The 16,598-nt window shown below is 41.2% G+C and overlaps 1 long non-coding RNA gene across 1 annotated transcript; it reads left to right on the top strand.

Annotated features, from left to right (window-relative positions):
- Window positions 1-840: 840 nt before the first annotated feature.
- LOC138200541 (uncharacterized) lies at window positions 841-16,160 on the top strand. The gene is made up of 3 exons (XR_011178404.1): window positions 841-1,000; window positions 9,870-9,920; window positions 15,843-16,160. It is a non-coding gene; the product is annotated as an uncharacterized lncRNA (long non-coding RNA).
- Window positions 16,161-16,598: the final 438 nt, after the last annotated feature.

Raw genomic sequence — 16,598 nt, forward strand, 5'->3', positions numbered from 1 at the left:
ATGTGATTAACAGTGGAGTAATATTGTGAGTGTGAGGGAGCCCTTTGAACTTTGTGGATGTTTGCAGGTTTGAAGTTTTCACATGAAGGGTAACTTTGGTTATATCCTCAGTTTATTTTGTTTTCTCCGATCGATTTTTTTTTTTTCACTTCTATTTTTTTGTTTTTATTTTTTTCCTTTTGGTTTCTGACCTACTTTCAGTTGTACTTTGCATAAACTCAGTGGTTATTTTACTGTGTTGAAATGAACCGAAAAGCAAAGTAATTTTTTTTTTTTTTTTTTTAAATTTTATTCACTTTATTAATCCCCGAGGGGAAATTTCTTCAACTAACTTGAGGAAAGACCATGAAGGAAATTTAATATATAAAAAAAAAAAAAAGTTTTATTCCACATGTCTGTCTGTCTGTCTGTCTGTCTGTCTGGATGGATAGATGGATAGATAGATAGATAGATAGATAGATAGATAGATAGATAGATAGATAGATAGATAGATAGATAGATAGATAGATAGATTAGCATACAAAATGTCAAGAAAGATGAGTAATACTAAGAAGGGAAATAAATATTCATGAATAGGCTAATAACTGATAAGCCTGTGTGACCCAACTGATATGATATCAAACAAACAAACAAACAAACAAACATAATTGGGTGTGTTGGTGTGTGACAAGCCATTTTCTTGTCTCAAACAGGCAGGTCAATGTTGAGGACGAGCCGCTGGCAAAGAAAGCTGTTTCGGCAGACCTCGTGGTAAAGTGTAGTAAAATTGTTTACGTCCCGGTGCTACACTTCCTGTCATGTGACCCGGCCGCTGACGTCACGGTGACGACCTGGGCACGCAGCTCTGCATGTTGCAGAGTTTGAAGTCTAAGTGACAAACTCGACCGCGGCAATAAAAATGTGCAAAAGCGATAAGTGCAGCCGTATTACCTGACAGACACCTCCGACGGGTTCAGCGGCATTTTCCTGTCAGACACCCGGACGAGAGGAGCTCGCTGCGGTGAGTGAGAAGCTTCACATTTACCTCCAGATTCAGAAACCCTGATGTGACGGCAGATGCTCGCAGATGTGCGGCTCCAGTTTGTGTTGTAAATGTGTCCAAAATAACAAAGTTACTTTGAAAAAAAAAAAAGTGTTTCCGTATGTTTTTCTTAATATTCTCCTGATATTCACGTAGAAGAAACTCTTGTGGAAGTTCTTCATTGTAGTCATGTTTCACGGTAATGCTCCTACATGGACTCGCACTGCTGTAATATTTGCATAACATCCTCTGAAGTGTTTATCTTAAGATCTGTGCAGCGTGTCTTCAGTGTAGCAGTCGTGTCTAGTCTCAGTTGCATTGTATTTTGTTGTAATGTAAGCAGCGGTCGCCTCTGTTGAACTCTTGGAATAATTCAAGCTTCCTGAACAAACCAACATGGAATGTATTTCCCCAAAATATTTATGCGTTCCCTCCTGCCGCCTTTATCTCCTTCCTTCCTGCATATCAGCTTCCTCCATTCTGTCTGTGACCCCCGCAGACACTCACATAGGACATACTGATCCTCCCTTACACTTTTGAATTTCTTTACTTGTGTTTTCCTCCCTCTTTTCTAATCCAACTTAAAAAAAAAAAAGAGAAAAGAAAAGAAAAAGGGAGAGCTGTAGTTATCTATCATCACTTCCATTGTTTATCTTTTCTTTCAGACTCTCGCACACAAACACGCTTTCTGGAAAATGTGCGTCAAGAGAAATCTGACCACATCTGTCAGTAAATTAATGTTTCAGGAAGCAAACTTATTTTTTTTTTCCTCCTTTTCAGCCTCTGATTGTGACCTTCTTGGATAATTTAAGTTATCTTTTCAACTTTATTCACTTTTGTCTGTTGCACTGCACGCACTTAGTTTTCCTTTAGGTTGACATCCAGGCCGGCTAGAGTTTTGTGCTTTCTTCTAAAGTATTTCCTGAACCAGTTTTCCCAGATGGCCTTTACATGGATTCAATATAAATACAGGATTGAAACGTTTATTTCAATATTTTTACATTTCTTGTGTTGAAAAATTTAAAAGGGAGGATGATTTATAAAAAAAAAAATTATGAGAAAAATTCTCACAAAGGTATAGACTGGTATTATTTAGGATGTTATTTTCAAATGATATGATTTAGGGAAACACAAACACACACAAGATCTCAAGTTTTATTTTTGAGTTTAACTTTCTCTTAAATAATTATTCTAACATAATTAATGCTGTAATAATGTCACCTGTTCAAGTATTTGGTGCTTCTGGCTGTATTTATTTCATCTCTGGCCTCACCTGTGAGAAGCTTGAGTTGAGCAGTTTTTTTTTTTTTTTTTGGACCAACATCCCATTATGCCTCCGTCCATCCACGTTACAGGGTTATAGTTGTTTCCACACTAAGACATGTGAGACTGTTTTTCACTCTACCTGCTGAGCTTTACTTCGCACTTACAGTCGAGTTACATAATTCTGCACTGAGACCCCAGCAGGTTCCTCCTGGGTTAAAGTTGCTCCATCAGACCTTTTTCTCTCCCGTGCGAGACTTTAGGAATTTTTCTTTGCCATCTAAAAACACAAACAGGGCTGACTGTCCTCTCCGCATCCATTAGATGGCAGCCTGCTCCAGTGCTGAGCCGCCTCCTCCTGCTCTCTTCACTCATCACCAGCTGAGCTTGTTTGAGCTGCAAACATTTGCAGAGGATAGGCCTAAAATCTGCTTTTGGCTGTCTGTGTGACTCACCGGTAATTTGACAGAAAAATGGCAACTGTATTGTCAATTTCTCAGAAATCACTGATGATAAGAAGAGGCTTCTAAAAACAAAAACAGGTGACTAAAAAGCAGACTTGATTCATCAGCAGTTTTTTTTCCCGGTTCAGTGTAATTACTATTCTGAAAGTTGGCTGAGGATTTATGCTGTCCTGCCACAGAAATTATGCCATTTGTGACTGACTGTGTTTTGGAGGTGGGGATGTTGGTGTAACAACAAGACAGCCTGGAAGGATGAGATTGTGGCTTCTAAATGTAGAGTTGATGGTTTAAAAGTGGGACAAAGATTGAAGATTGATAGCTAGAGCCAGCAGCCAGTGAGCTTAGCATTGCACAAAGACTGGAAACGGGGAAACCGAAGATTGTATATAAAAGTGGATATAGTTTCTGTCTTTGAAAAATGAGGCCAATGTGTAAGTGCCTTAAACCGCAATACCGCTGAAGACCACTAGGGGGTTACAATGAATTACAACGTAAACATTTTTTTTTTCCACGAGTCATTATGGTGTCATTCACGAAAGACATTTCTTCTTTTTCCTTTTCTGGTGATCCATCTGAAAATAATTCCATCATTAATTAGATATTAGGCCTCAAAATGTTGTATGTTTGGGGGCCTGTGTCTGTTTGATTGACAGGCCTGTGGTGCAGTTAGGTTTTCTGCTGTAGGTGTGCGCGGATGAGTGTCGTGTCCTTGGAGAAAGAGTCAGATCCACTGCTCCCTCCTTCCCAGCTTTATCCACTATGGTCTTCTGGCTCCAAAACACCAAGATGGCGACGGCCAAAATCTGAACTTGAGGCTTCATAATGTCCACAAACCAACGGATGACGTCGAGGTTGGTTGCCACTTGGGGGAAAACGGCTAACCCCGATTTGTCCAAAGATAACAACATCCTCCGAGCACCTCTTAAACTCACTAATTAACACAAAAGGTCATCTTTGTTGACTATGACCAAGTAAAAACAACACAATGTGTTTTTTTGGAGACTATTTTTTTTTGGCTCCACTCAGGAACCCAATTCTCTGCTGGTTGCCTGGCAACATCATGTTTTTTTGTTTTTTTTTGTCTCCTTCCTTGCAAGAAAGCAAATACACGTTTTCTCAAAATGTCAAACAGTTTTCCAGAAGTGTCAAACTATTCCTTTAATGTCTTCTTATAAATTTGACTGTAGAGATCGGACCTAGCGGATATCTAACATAATACCTATACCTATATAACAGTAAAGATTCATAGAGGTGTGTGCGCGTGAGCTTTTGGGCTTGTGAATCACATTTTCCCACAGTGTATTTCTGGTGTGGAAGTGAAGCCCCTGAACGTTGCTCAAACTCTTCCTGGGCTTTATCAGCCTGGATTCTGACAAGCCTCTCTGCTATCTGCTGTGCGTCACCGCGGAGACTGCATCACAAGACACCTTTGGTGTTCACTTTATGGCGGCTGATCACAGAATATAAGAAGGACGCCGCTGTTCAGGCAGTTAATCATTACTGTTCAAGAGCGGGGGGGCGGGGGGGGGGGGGGTTCAAATGTTAACCTTTGAATGGCTGCACAACAAGATGGTACTCACGAAATAAGAGATGTAAGAGCTCAGCCAATCATGGCCTTAAGTAGGCCTTCATCAGCGCATAGCAGCCATTGTAGAAAACATTAATGTTGGCTCTGTCTGATGTAAAGCAGCCATTAATAAAGTCAGTCGTTGCCTCAGAGGCGTCAAAATGTTGTCATTGGTTAATAGGGACTCCTGAGGAATGCATCATCCTCGAAGCTAAATGTCAGCTCACGCCAGAGAAAGGGCAGGTCTTTGTTATTTCAAGGTTGCCTTTAAAAAAAAAAAAAAAAACACCAAAATTTCAAAGAGTTTCTATACTGTGGTCGTGACCTCCAAAAAGCATCTTGAAGAGGTCTGAGAGCTATAGCAGTTTAGTCTGCTATAGCGCTCAGACCTCTTGTCTGTGGAGTGTTTTCAGGGTGCCAGAGATTTTTCAAGCCACTGGAGAGCCTTTTTTCTTTCTTGGAAGCAATAGAAATAAAGAATCCAGCATTAAATTGAGTTTCAAAAGGTTAAAACATGGGGAAGGATTCACGTCCCGTTGCGGCAAGTCAAAGTGAGCTTGCATCTGTCAGAGCAGAATTATCCTCCAGCTCTGATATTTCAATAATCGGCCTTTTTCACAGCTCACATTCTGACTTGTCATGGAGTTATAAAGTGGAAGGAGCTATTTTGGGTCCGCCTTGTTCTGGAAGTAAAAGTCCCATTAATTTTCTCACGCTCTGGACAACTTCTGGAGCACGAACAGACATGAAACTCTCCCGGCTGAATCATCCGCTCAACAGATTTACAAGTGTGGTGGAAAAATATTTACTTCTTTGATTAAAAAGTTCACAGCGTAAGATTGTGTGCATAAAAAAAAAAGCAGTGGTAACCGGGACTCGTGGGTGTTGTAGGTTTTTTTTTTCTTTTTTTTCCCAGAACTGACTGACAAGAACAGGAGTACGTCAGAAACAAAATGGAAATAATTATATCCAACAGCTGCCCGTGTTTTTATTTTCAGTAACACTGAGAATATTGTTTTTGGAACGGGAATACAGAATGACAAAAAAACCAACATAATTATTGTTAAATTTACACCAGAAATAGACCTATTTAGATGTTTTAGTTGTGCATCAGAAGACAGACGGAGATAGATAACATTGCCATACATGTGCTTGAGTTTTTTTTCATCCAGTTAGCTGCAGTAACTCGAGAAAATCCTGTTTGCGTGGTAATGTTAAGAATCACATGAAATACCTGCGTATCCACCAGGTTCATGTTCCTTTGATTTAAAGTACAAGTATTAATGCAGAGTAACACCACGTAAGACACAACCTACTACTTAGCCTTAGTAACACGGTGAGAGGGGGCAGAATCCTACTGGGGTTACGTCGAGTTCGGCCCACGAAACCTCGGGAAGGATCAACAGCAGTCCCGGTGTACCAGAACTACTCCCCTCAATAACCCCCCCACCACCACTCTACTATTTTACATCTAAACTATGACTTGTGCCAACAAATTTACCTTTGAGCCAAACCACAAGATCACACCTGCTATAAATACCTGCCAATAATTCCCCTTGTTTCTTTTCCCACCACCCATTTCCACAAAGATATAGCAAACATAACAGCCAACATCAGTTATATAATGTTCTGGGGCCTTGAGATGTGTCATGTGTTTCTCATTGTGCATTCGATTTTAGATGCTGCTATCATGTTTTTGCCAGCATCAGCACAAAACTCTGACACCATTGTGGCCTCATGAAAGAGTTTCCTGTTTAGATGTGTGATTAAAAGGCTGAATGAGAACAGTTTGTTAATTTTTTTTTACTTTCCCATCTCTTTCATTTTGTCAGACTGCACGTAAACAGCGCATTCCTTTCCATGTTTAGTGTCAGCTGTAACCGCACATCTCAAATTTAAAAAAAACCCTCAAATGTTCAGTCGAGGATTTGCCACCAGCATTTGGGAAAACGGCAACATCACTGTTGGTGAGCTGCACAAGCTGCCTGTCCATGCAGACCTGCATGTTGGTAGGGAAGCGATGAGCAGTGTTGCACGATTTGTATGACTGCTAAAGTGTCAGGAAACAATGAAAACGTTTCACTGCCTTTAATAAAAAAAAAAAAAGGAGAGACCTGACAGTATGCCTGGAGACAGAAAGGTTTAGCAGCTGAAGAAAATTCAATGAATACAAAAAGGAAACATGATGATGATTTGGTTTGTGAGGAGTCCAGACATCATGCATATTTGAGTAGGCCAGATGTCGTAGGGCATCTCAGAGCGACATGTTGTCAGACTGTGATGGAAATTTGTGTTGTGCTTATATTTTTCTTAAACAGCCACACTAAGGCAAAAACAAAAAGTTCTGATATTATTTAAATATGAAAAAATAATAGTGCACATTTGCAGGATGTCTTTCTGGAAAGACATTTATGATGTCATGCTTGATGGATTATGAAGAAATTTCACAGAAATTGTTGTGTCAAAAATAAAGGACTTCTATAAATAAAGGATTGAGTTCAGTCCGCTGCTCCTCTCACCTCACAGTTGGCCAATCATGGCAGGAGGCGGGTGTGAATGTTGAATTGTCGGTTTTGGACAGTCCGAAATAGTCGGTCACAGACCCCAGAAAACTGACACCAGAATTTTGACCGTCTGATAAGCAGTTCTGGTTGACTGGGAATAGAAAATGGAAAAAGATTAGCGAAGGGAAACATAAAACTCAAGAATCAAAGACAAATGTAGAAATATGTTTCCTTTATGCTGCATTTATAAAGTTTCACATATGCCTTGATCTGTTAAACAAATGGCAAATATGAAACAGCTGTGGCTGTTCATGACGCCCATTTAATCCTTCCTGTCACACATACCTGAAAAATATCACGGGCACAGGTTTTTATTATCAAACATTATAAAGGTAATAATTCCGTTTGTACTTTTTAACGTTTATACTGAAAGAGTTAAATCAAATAAAAAACAACTCTACGGTGATATAAAACGGGTGAATGCTGGATATATGAGCTGCATGAATGTGCTCTTTAACTTTAATGAATAATATTGAGCACACATTTATGCATGTGTGTATTATCTGCACGTACTCTCACTATGTTCTTTAACGAATGGTGGTTTACGTGCAGAAATAGAACAGAAAAACTTCATTTATACATCTTGAGTTAGCAGCATGTGTCGAAGAAGGAGGATGGAAAGCAAAGGCCCAGCTGTGCAAAAGCATTAGTGTTGAGTGATACTCACCAAGTTATGAACTGGATGTCTGATAATCTGAGTTTTGAATACTTAATGTGACTAAAACGTTTGTTGTGACAGTTTCGAAGTTGTGTTTTATAATGTTTGTTCAAAAATTTATCAGAATAACAGATTAAACTGACTATTATGGCCTGAGGGGAAGTTGAATAATCTAAGATCGTCTTTGATTTCCTGACAAACGGCAGGAATTAAACGGATCAAACCGACACTTTGCACATAAATCTGTGGTTCAGCGCTCCACGTCCTGTCGCCCTGAGCTGCTGCAGCTCGTGACTGACAGGAACAACATTAAAGTTGGACAGCGAAGAGTAAAAATGTAATGAGGGGATAAATCAACATGAAGAATGCTCGAGGAGGAGGTGATTTGTCTTCTGGGTAATTTCGAAAATTGTCAGCATCCTCGATTAAAGGGATATTCTACCGATTTAACCCATCTTTCTTGGTCAGGTGAATGACTAATCTGTCTGTTAAAACATTATTTAATGTCCTACGTGACTTTGGAGAAGCTTTCAAAACTTATTTAGTAATATGATGGACTAGATTATTTCCAAAAGATTATTTATTGAGTCTATACAAACTGCTGTATTCCGATAAAATATCCACCAATGTTGAAATAAAGTCAACTCTCGGCAGATTGCTCCGTGTCCTTACTGGTAGCCCTGTAAATGGGCTAAATAGAGACACTTTGTACTGATCTCAGGTTAAAAGGACTACATAAATGCAGCCCATGTGCCATTTTTTATTATATTCTATCATCCCTTATTTGAAGCACTAAAGAATGTCCATGTCTGCTAATTTAATCTGGCTTTGAAGACGAGACAACACATTTTGTCCCTGCTTTCGAGTTTGTGTAATTTCTTTGTTTACTCATGTTTATGCGTCTTATGAGTCTGTGAGGGCTGAGAGAGACATGAGAATAAACAAATCAGTAAATCAAAGTAATGAAAGAGCTTTATCATGCACTTTTCCAGCTGGATAGAGAGATTTTTTTGCCGCAGTGATGCCTCCGTCATGCTCATAAATCCACCCACTGTCAGCTCAGGGTAAAACAAGGTGGTGTTAAAGAAACGTGAATACTTTATAGGTGAGGCTTCAACAGTATTGAATTAAAATTAGTATTTAATTCAAGTTTTCATACTTAGAGACCAAAATTATTTCTTCTTATGCAAATTTTTTAGATTTTTTTTTTTTTTTTTTTTTTTTTTTTTTTTTAAATTTTTTTTTAATTATGCCTCTGCAAAGACAATAGCCACAGCCGGAGACATTATGTTCCCTAGTTGTCCGTATGTACTATTGTCTGTCCCATTCTCAGGACCCAATATCCCAAGAACTTGATGAAATTTCTTCAAATTTTACACAATCATTCACTTTGTAACAAAAATGAACTGAATATATTGTGGGGTCAAAGGTCACCGCCGCTGTGTCCTCACACACCCTCAGGGAATTTCATAAAATTTGGCACAAATGTTCGCTTGGAATAAAGGATGAAATTACAAACTTTTGGTGGTCATAATGTAATAATGGGACGGACCTTACGTCATCTCACTTGGACTTAAGGATGAACTATACAGTTGTATTTGGTGGTCAAAGGTCACTGTGAACACTCACGTTCATCCATCACATATTTGTGTCAATGTGATGTCATGACTGAGGAACAGAAGGAGAGATTGTGTCCACATTTCACATTTGTCACATACTGAAATGGTGAAATTCTTGAGTGTCTACTTTTGTAGACACTGTCTTGGAAACAGTGCAGATTGGTTAGATCTTCTGTGCTGCCAGGTTGAAGAAGTGCGTGAAGGAGCCACAGTTTAGAATTTGTAGCTTCTTTGCAGCAACATCCATATTTGAAGCATTGTCTACTGTCAGTCAGCTTTATTGGCCAAACATGTGGAAACAAGGATTCCTTCAAAGTCTTCGCATCATATTTCGTATAAGTCGGGACAAACATGGACGTCAACAGCAACTTGACAGGTTGGCGGGAGTGCACGCCGGTGAGGCAGAAATTGTAGTTTATTGTGATTTACACGTGTAACCCGTTATTGTGTTTTACAAGTGTAACCCGTCACTTCAAAGTTGTCAAAGTAAAAGTTTAAGTGATTCTATTTTTGGTCAGGTAAATTGGATTTGAATGCCCCACATCTCTAAAGGGTGATACATCAGGATCAATTTTTTTCATTTCTCCTTAAAGCTGAACCCCTTCTGTTCATATACTTCACACCGATCAGCTTGTAGTAACATCCTCTGATATAATTGTATAATCAAGTGTGACGATCGTCACTTTAATGCCACCTTTTGTTCTTTGTTTCAGCTGCTGTCTCGCTGTTGCAACAACTGACCTACATCAATGTCTTGGCGAGAGGTAAATACAATGAATGACCTGCTTTGTTATGCACACACACACACACACACACACACACTCACACTCACACTCTACCACCTTATCAAGTCTTTCGTTAACTTAAGAGATAAGTTGTATCCTACAAACCTCAGTGTGACGCTGCAGCTGTGCGAAACGTCTCCCTGTCAGATGATGACTGGCTTGAACTTGGTCTCACTGTCGTAAAAAGTTTATCTTTACTTTAGGGCTTTGTTCATGGTTAATAAAGGAACCAGGGGCAGTTACACACACACACACACACACACACACACACACACACACACACACACACACACACACACGCACACGCACACACACACGCACCATAGCATTGTTCCTAGTTGAGAGAAATACAAGAAAGGAAGCTGGATTTCCTCTTTTTTAAACATGGCTTCAGTGTTTCTGCCACTGAGCTGCAGATGCAGTTACGAAACTCCTGTCACAACAAAGATGTAGTTGATTTTCAAAACAGTTTCAGGTGTCTTTCTGTTAACGGAGTTTTTCCTCCCCACATGTGCCAGGTGCTCGCTCAAGCGGGAATTGTTGGTTTTCTCTTTATAATACTGCGAGGTCTTGAACTTCTCATGTAAAGTGCCTTGAAATGACATATTCTTGGCACTAAATAAATAAATTTGAATTGTGAAAGTTTGAAAACGTTCTGTTTCTGCCTGCCTGCAGAGTTAATCACGGCCCGCACACACACCAACCGAGAGAGGTGACATGGATTGGAGACTGGCTCTATTTACGGAGCGACACTGATCACGCTCTCTGTACCGCCCGGTGTTATTATACATACAGGGGGATGTTTTCAGCTTTGCCTCAGAGGAATAGGCTCCTTCTGGCTGTCGGCTCTCACACATCACATGCACAGCCGGGGCGTTTATGCAGCACGGCTCCTCTCACCATTATGATGGATTAGTATTCATTCTCACGTTTAGGAAATAGCAGCTGCTTTGATTGATCTCACGCGTTCACAAAGGATCAACGTGTTCCGATGAAACGCTCTTATTATCTCTGATTACATCATCATGCTGTTAACAGCCAGAGCTCGTCTGCTGTGGCCCCGTGAGCTCCCTTTTGTGGAGGCCTAAGTGTACCTGGGTTTAATATACGAGAGCACGGGGTTATAGATGAGTGTGTACATGCTGTGCAGAGCAGATGGGAGCCCGGCGGATACCTGTGGTGTGAAACTTCGGATGTGTGTTTTTCCGTGATCAGCGCAGCAAGGTGTCTGGCCTGACTCAATTAGCACTCATCACACACACTCTCAATATCGGGTAGCCTCCTGACTCACAGTAGGGCATAAAATCTCCACAGTGAGATTATCTTTTCCTTAACAACATTAACTATTTGTGTGTTTATGCTTTTATTTGAACGTGGGCATCTGAATATGTTATTATCCCTGTTGACAACCTGCAGATATAAAATGTGAAGCTCTTCGCTGTCCTGATGAGGTGAAACACGCTCGTTTATGAAAGAGAGAGAGAGAAAGAGAAAGAGAGAGAGGGAGAATCAGCTATGAAAACAAATGATCAGCTCATAAATCCAACATACAAAATACAACAAACCGTCTTAATGGAATTAAAATTAAGATGGAGACTTGCCAGAAAAGCTCCAACAGATTGCAGACAGACTGTAACAATTTGATTGGATCATTTTAGAAACAGAACAGAGTGTAATACCCCCCAAAAAAACAAGCTGTCCCAGCTCAGATAGAAAGTGTTACTCAGATGTTCTGGGTATGCCAGATTCAAATTTATGAAGCCTTGGGATATGAGTGAAATACTACATCTTGAGGAACCGAGCGTCCGGCATGTGATGTCACGGCAGCAGTTTTCCGATGCAGTGACATAGTTGATGGAGGTGATTATGTTGATCTCAAATGTTTTTTGCTGACCTACAACACTTTCACCTGAGCTGCAGTGTAGAGATGCACTGCGGGGTCTGTCAGTACAATGTGACATCAATCCATGTGGTTATAGCTGCAATAAAAGCCAGCTTCTGACTGCAGATGTGGGGCATATCAAGATTGGCATGTTGGGGGTTCGTCCACACTGCAGCGAGAACTCATCAGCTGCAACTCTTTGTGTAACCAGTCTGCTTGTGGCTTATGTCGTTAATATAAAATTCCTACTCAGCTTTTTAAAACAGATCACATGTCAGCAGTTGAATCAAAGTAGTCCAGGTGTCCCAATCCACTAGCCACTTCCTGCAGCTCCTCTTGGGGATCTCAAGGTATTCCCAAATCAGAGGGGATATGTCCCGTCTGCCCCCCCAGTCGGACATGGTGGGATCTTGTTCACATGTACAAACTCTACTCTGAGCTCTCAAAACCAGTGAAAACTGTTCCAAGTATGTTAAGCAGTAAATTCTTCCTTCGAGAGACCACGCTCAGACTACGCAGTGTTATGTCCTCATAGATACAGCAGCTCCAACATTTGAAAGCTCTCACCAGAGACAGATTAATTCAGTCTGGGGTTTGAGTCCCACTCTGTCCTGCCCCACTGAACTGAACATGTGACCAGCACTTTGGGAGAACGCGAGTCACTGATAGCAGTGCAGTGCTCCTGATTAGTGGAGAAACGTAGCGAGGACGAGCTCTGTCAGCTCATTGGGTTTGAAAGGCAGCAGCCTGCTGAGAACCCGCTGTCCCATCTGTTTACACACCTGCCTCACTGCCTCCATCTCATTCTCACTTCCTGTGTGCGGCATGACGGGAGATCGGCCAGATGATAACACAGACAACTGCTTTCCCATATGCCTGTGATTGGCTGAAGGGATTTGTGTCACTCACCGAAATAAAATGACACTGAAAAACATGTTGAGGCAAACAAATGAGGTGCTGCTGTGAATGTTGTACTGTTGTTGTCACTCAATAGAAGGAAAATACAAACACCAGTGAACTGGTACAGAGAATAACGATGGATCGGCTATAATGGATTTGTTGTGGCTGTCAGTTATTAAGTTATTTTCTTTTATTCTTGAGTCAGACATCTTGTTTGGTCTGGACCTTCGAACTCTTCAGTCGGGTTCAAATCAATATAGCAGATGTGAAAGGAGCCTTGAGCCACGACCCTGACCAAAGGACCAGCATTGGTCCGACTGGAAGAGGAGGTCTCAGTCCGGATCAACTTGAACAGTGTTTCAGTTTGTTGACAGTGTAAAAACACTTTCTGGGTGGCTTGGACTTCCAGACCAATTAACCTCCTAAAAAATAAAATAAAATGTAGGTCTGTGCCACAGTAACCCGTTTAGTGTGAGAGAATGAGTTAGTTACCACATCCGGTGCAGATGTTTAAATGGGTCAACTCAAAACCACTCGTGTTCACGTGCAGTTAGTTAACCAGGTTGCTGTCTCGCTTTTCTTTTTGAAAATGTAATTTAAAAAAGAAAACCGATTTCTGTAATCAGGGCAGGAGGTTACAAACATCCAATATCCTGACGACAACCTCTCCATATAGTGTACTTAATGCCTATATGAAAAAAGCCAAACACTTAAGGCAGAATAGTATAACCGCTGATTGGCTGGATGAAAGTAAAGATCATAAAGTATAGCAATGCACGTAATTCCACGTGAAGACTGACAAAAACAAAGTGATGAACGTCTGACTGTTTGTTAAATCCAGACACGTTTACATTGCGAGGGAAAACTGTGTTGTCTCATCGCAGAGTCAGCAGATTTCTCCGAGTAAGCTGATTTCTTGAGTGCATGTGAACGCACTGCGGTATAAGTGGATTTTCTGTAAGCACGGTCAGTATAAAACTGACTCCATTAACACCAATGATACATGTCAGGACATTTCACATCTTAATAATAGCTGTTTTATTGATCCCTGTGTGAAACAGCAGCAGAATTCTTTCTGCTGTAAAGTGAGGAAACAACAAATATATCTTGACAGTTAATTCTTAGCCACAACTCAAGGTCTGTTTGTTCTGGCGCTTTTGCCATTTCTTCATTGCTTTCATCGTCAGATAGAGCTGAGTTCAAACTTTCCTTTTCTTTTTGAGCACCTTCTCATCTTTGTGGACTTAAAAAATGTGAGCTTCATATGTGAACCAGAAGCTCACAAAACAGCAAATGTCAAAACATTCTGAACTCAAGGTCCTCTTACACTTCAGTTTTATAGAATCAGCATTCCTCTGAGGCAAACCGAATTTCCGATGCAGCAGCAGATCTTTAGACGGGAATGTTGAAGCTCACAAGATGTTTCATCAGAACGACTGTCGGATGGTGAGACAGCTCCAGAACACTTTTACAGCTTCGGATTGAAGGACCATTCAAGTATTCATTGAAGTATTTGACGTGCACATTCACGCCCCGCTGTGCTTGGAGATAAGAAAGGAGCCAGGGATCGAACTACTCTAAATCTTCTGTTTGTCACTTTTGCAGCACAGCGATTGCCGTCCGTTCTCGCCAGCTCAGGTGGTAACGACATTTCCAACAACACGTTGAACTATAACCCGAGCCTTCGATGCATCACTGTCATGTCACTCCAATGCAAGCTATTTGTTTGTATTCACTGGGAGGAAATAACCAAAGGTGGAACAGGTGGAGAAAACCTATTCGGAGGAGACCAAGGCGGTCTGAGATGACGTATACGTGTTGTAGCCTGAGGTGGACAGCAGGCTTGACAATCGTGTTTGGTTTTTGACGCTAGACAGCACCAATCAGGGAAAGCAGACTCGCTGGATGGTAGATCGATATCCATCGCCTCCCAGTAGACTCAACTCATGGAACTCTGCTGAAGCATGAATTACATGGCCCCCAAAAATCCACGTCCATTTTGGGAGTTATCGTGTTTTCTTGGCCGCCTCGATCCATTTGACCCTTTTAATGTGGAGAAGTCGACTTGTTTATGTCAAGACGCACACACACACACACACACACACACACACACACACACATCAACAGTGATGTTTTGTAAAAATATGGTAATTGTAACTGATTAGATGATATTTCAGAATTTCGGTGGGACATTCGAGTCTCGTCTCAAATGTTTTATTAATGGATCTTCGAGTAATTTGTCTTTTTGTTTACTTAATATATTTGCACAGTGCACAGTGCAAAATGTGTTTGTGCAGCCAAAGAAAACACATCTATAAAGATTTACAGAAGTTTAAAAAAAAAAAAACTACACTTCAGATGCATTGTGGGAGATTTGTAAAGCTTTGAGCTGAATGCTAACGGTAGCATGCTAACATGTTGATGTTCGTCAGGTGTGATGCTTACCATGCTCACTAATCGTAGTTTAGCATGTCAGCTCGCTAACATCGGCTGATTAGCACAAAGTACAACAGAGTCTGACGGGAATGTCTTTCCCACAAAGGATTGGACAATTTGAAGTTTTGACATGATGATTATTGCATGAAATGTCATTAAGAAATTTCACTCAGAACCAAAAATCTCAGCCTCACTGTGATGCTAAGTTAGCAGTCAGGGGATCACCGAAGGCGGGAGACCATGAGCGCATGTAAAAATGTCATTGTCATCCATCCAGTTATTGATTTCTGTCTGGAATGAACTGATGGACCGACGAACAGACCAACACTGTCTTCATGAGAGCGTGGCTGAAAAAGGCTTTTCCATCGAACCGCGTGATACCGAGACGTGTTTCAGATGTTTATTTAGACATAAATGAGGTCGGTGACGTCAGTATTTGCAACACCTGTCCGTTTAACGTGACACAAAACCAAGTGCAGCCTCCATCGACCGGTACCGTTCACAACGGCAGCTTTCAACCTTTCCAGACACAAACGGCTGCACAGCATTAGTTTTAGTAGCTGCAGAACTCGCCCGCAGTGATTTGCGCTCATCAACTCGACTGCAGCGTTACATGAAGTGAAACAGTCCACTTGTCTGATGTGCCGCTGACGTTTAATCTCACTCTTCCTGTTGGTGCGCAGGGTCGTCGGGAGTCCCTACCCGCGTACCAGCAGGTGGTGCGGCGGCGTTTCTCCGGCCCGCTGCTGCTCCCTGCGCTGTGCAGGAGACACTCGTGTCAGGACCCACCATGTACCAACCGGCGGCCGTCCGCAGCGCGCGGCCTGCCGCTTGACCGGCTGGAGGAGCTGTACCACCGAGCGTTGGCCAGCCACGATGAGCAACGGTCAGTGCCTCACACACACAAGCCTCTGTTCACAGTCTGTCTTCCTTTTGTTTTCTCTCCTTTGCTTCAGATTGATTCTTTCAGTGTGAATTAAAAAAAAAAAAAAAAAAAAAAAGTTTTTAACCGATAAAGAAAAAGCAGGTCTTGCTCTTTCGCATTGCTGTGTTTTTTTTGTGGCTGGTTGCGTGATGGTATGTTGCACTAAAAATGGAGACAAAGCGTCGCTGTTGTTTGGCCTTGTAATACAGCAGCATAATTTGAGAGGGCGACGCGTTGCAGTTAAGGTTTGTGGGAGGTCTCTCATCAAAACTTAATCTGTGGAGAAATGTGGTTTTTCATGCAGAATATTTCTTGTTGATATAACACATCGATGGAGCTGTTGTTGCGGTGTGTTGATTTGGAGCATCTGTGGGCCTGTGTCATCAGCGGTGTGATGGAAGATGAGGCAAAGCTTTATTTAAAATTCCATAAAAATTCTGTATTTACACTTGATTTTGACTAAAGCAGCGAGCAACAGCCGATGTCTACCAAACTGGCATATGATGGACAATGA

This window comes from Embiotoca jacksoni, unplaced genomic scaffold (genome assembly GCF_022577435.1).
Source record: "Embiotoca jacksoni isolate LCO1_2020_lvr unplaced genomic scaffold, fEmbJac1.0.p SCAF_19, whole genome shotgun sequence".
Taxonomy (NCBI): Eukaryota; Metazoa; Chordata; class Actinopteri; family Embiotocidae; genus Embiotoca; species Embiotoca jacksoni.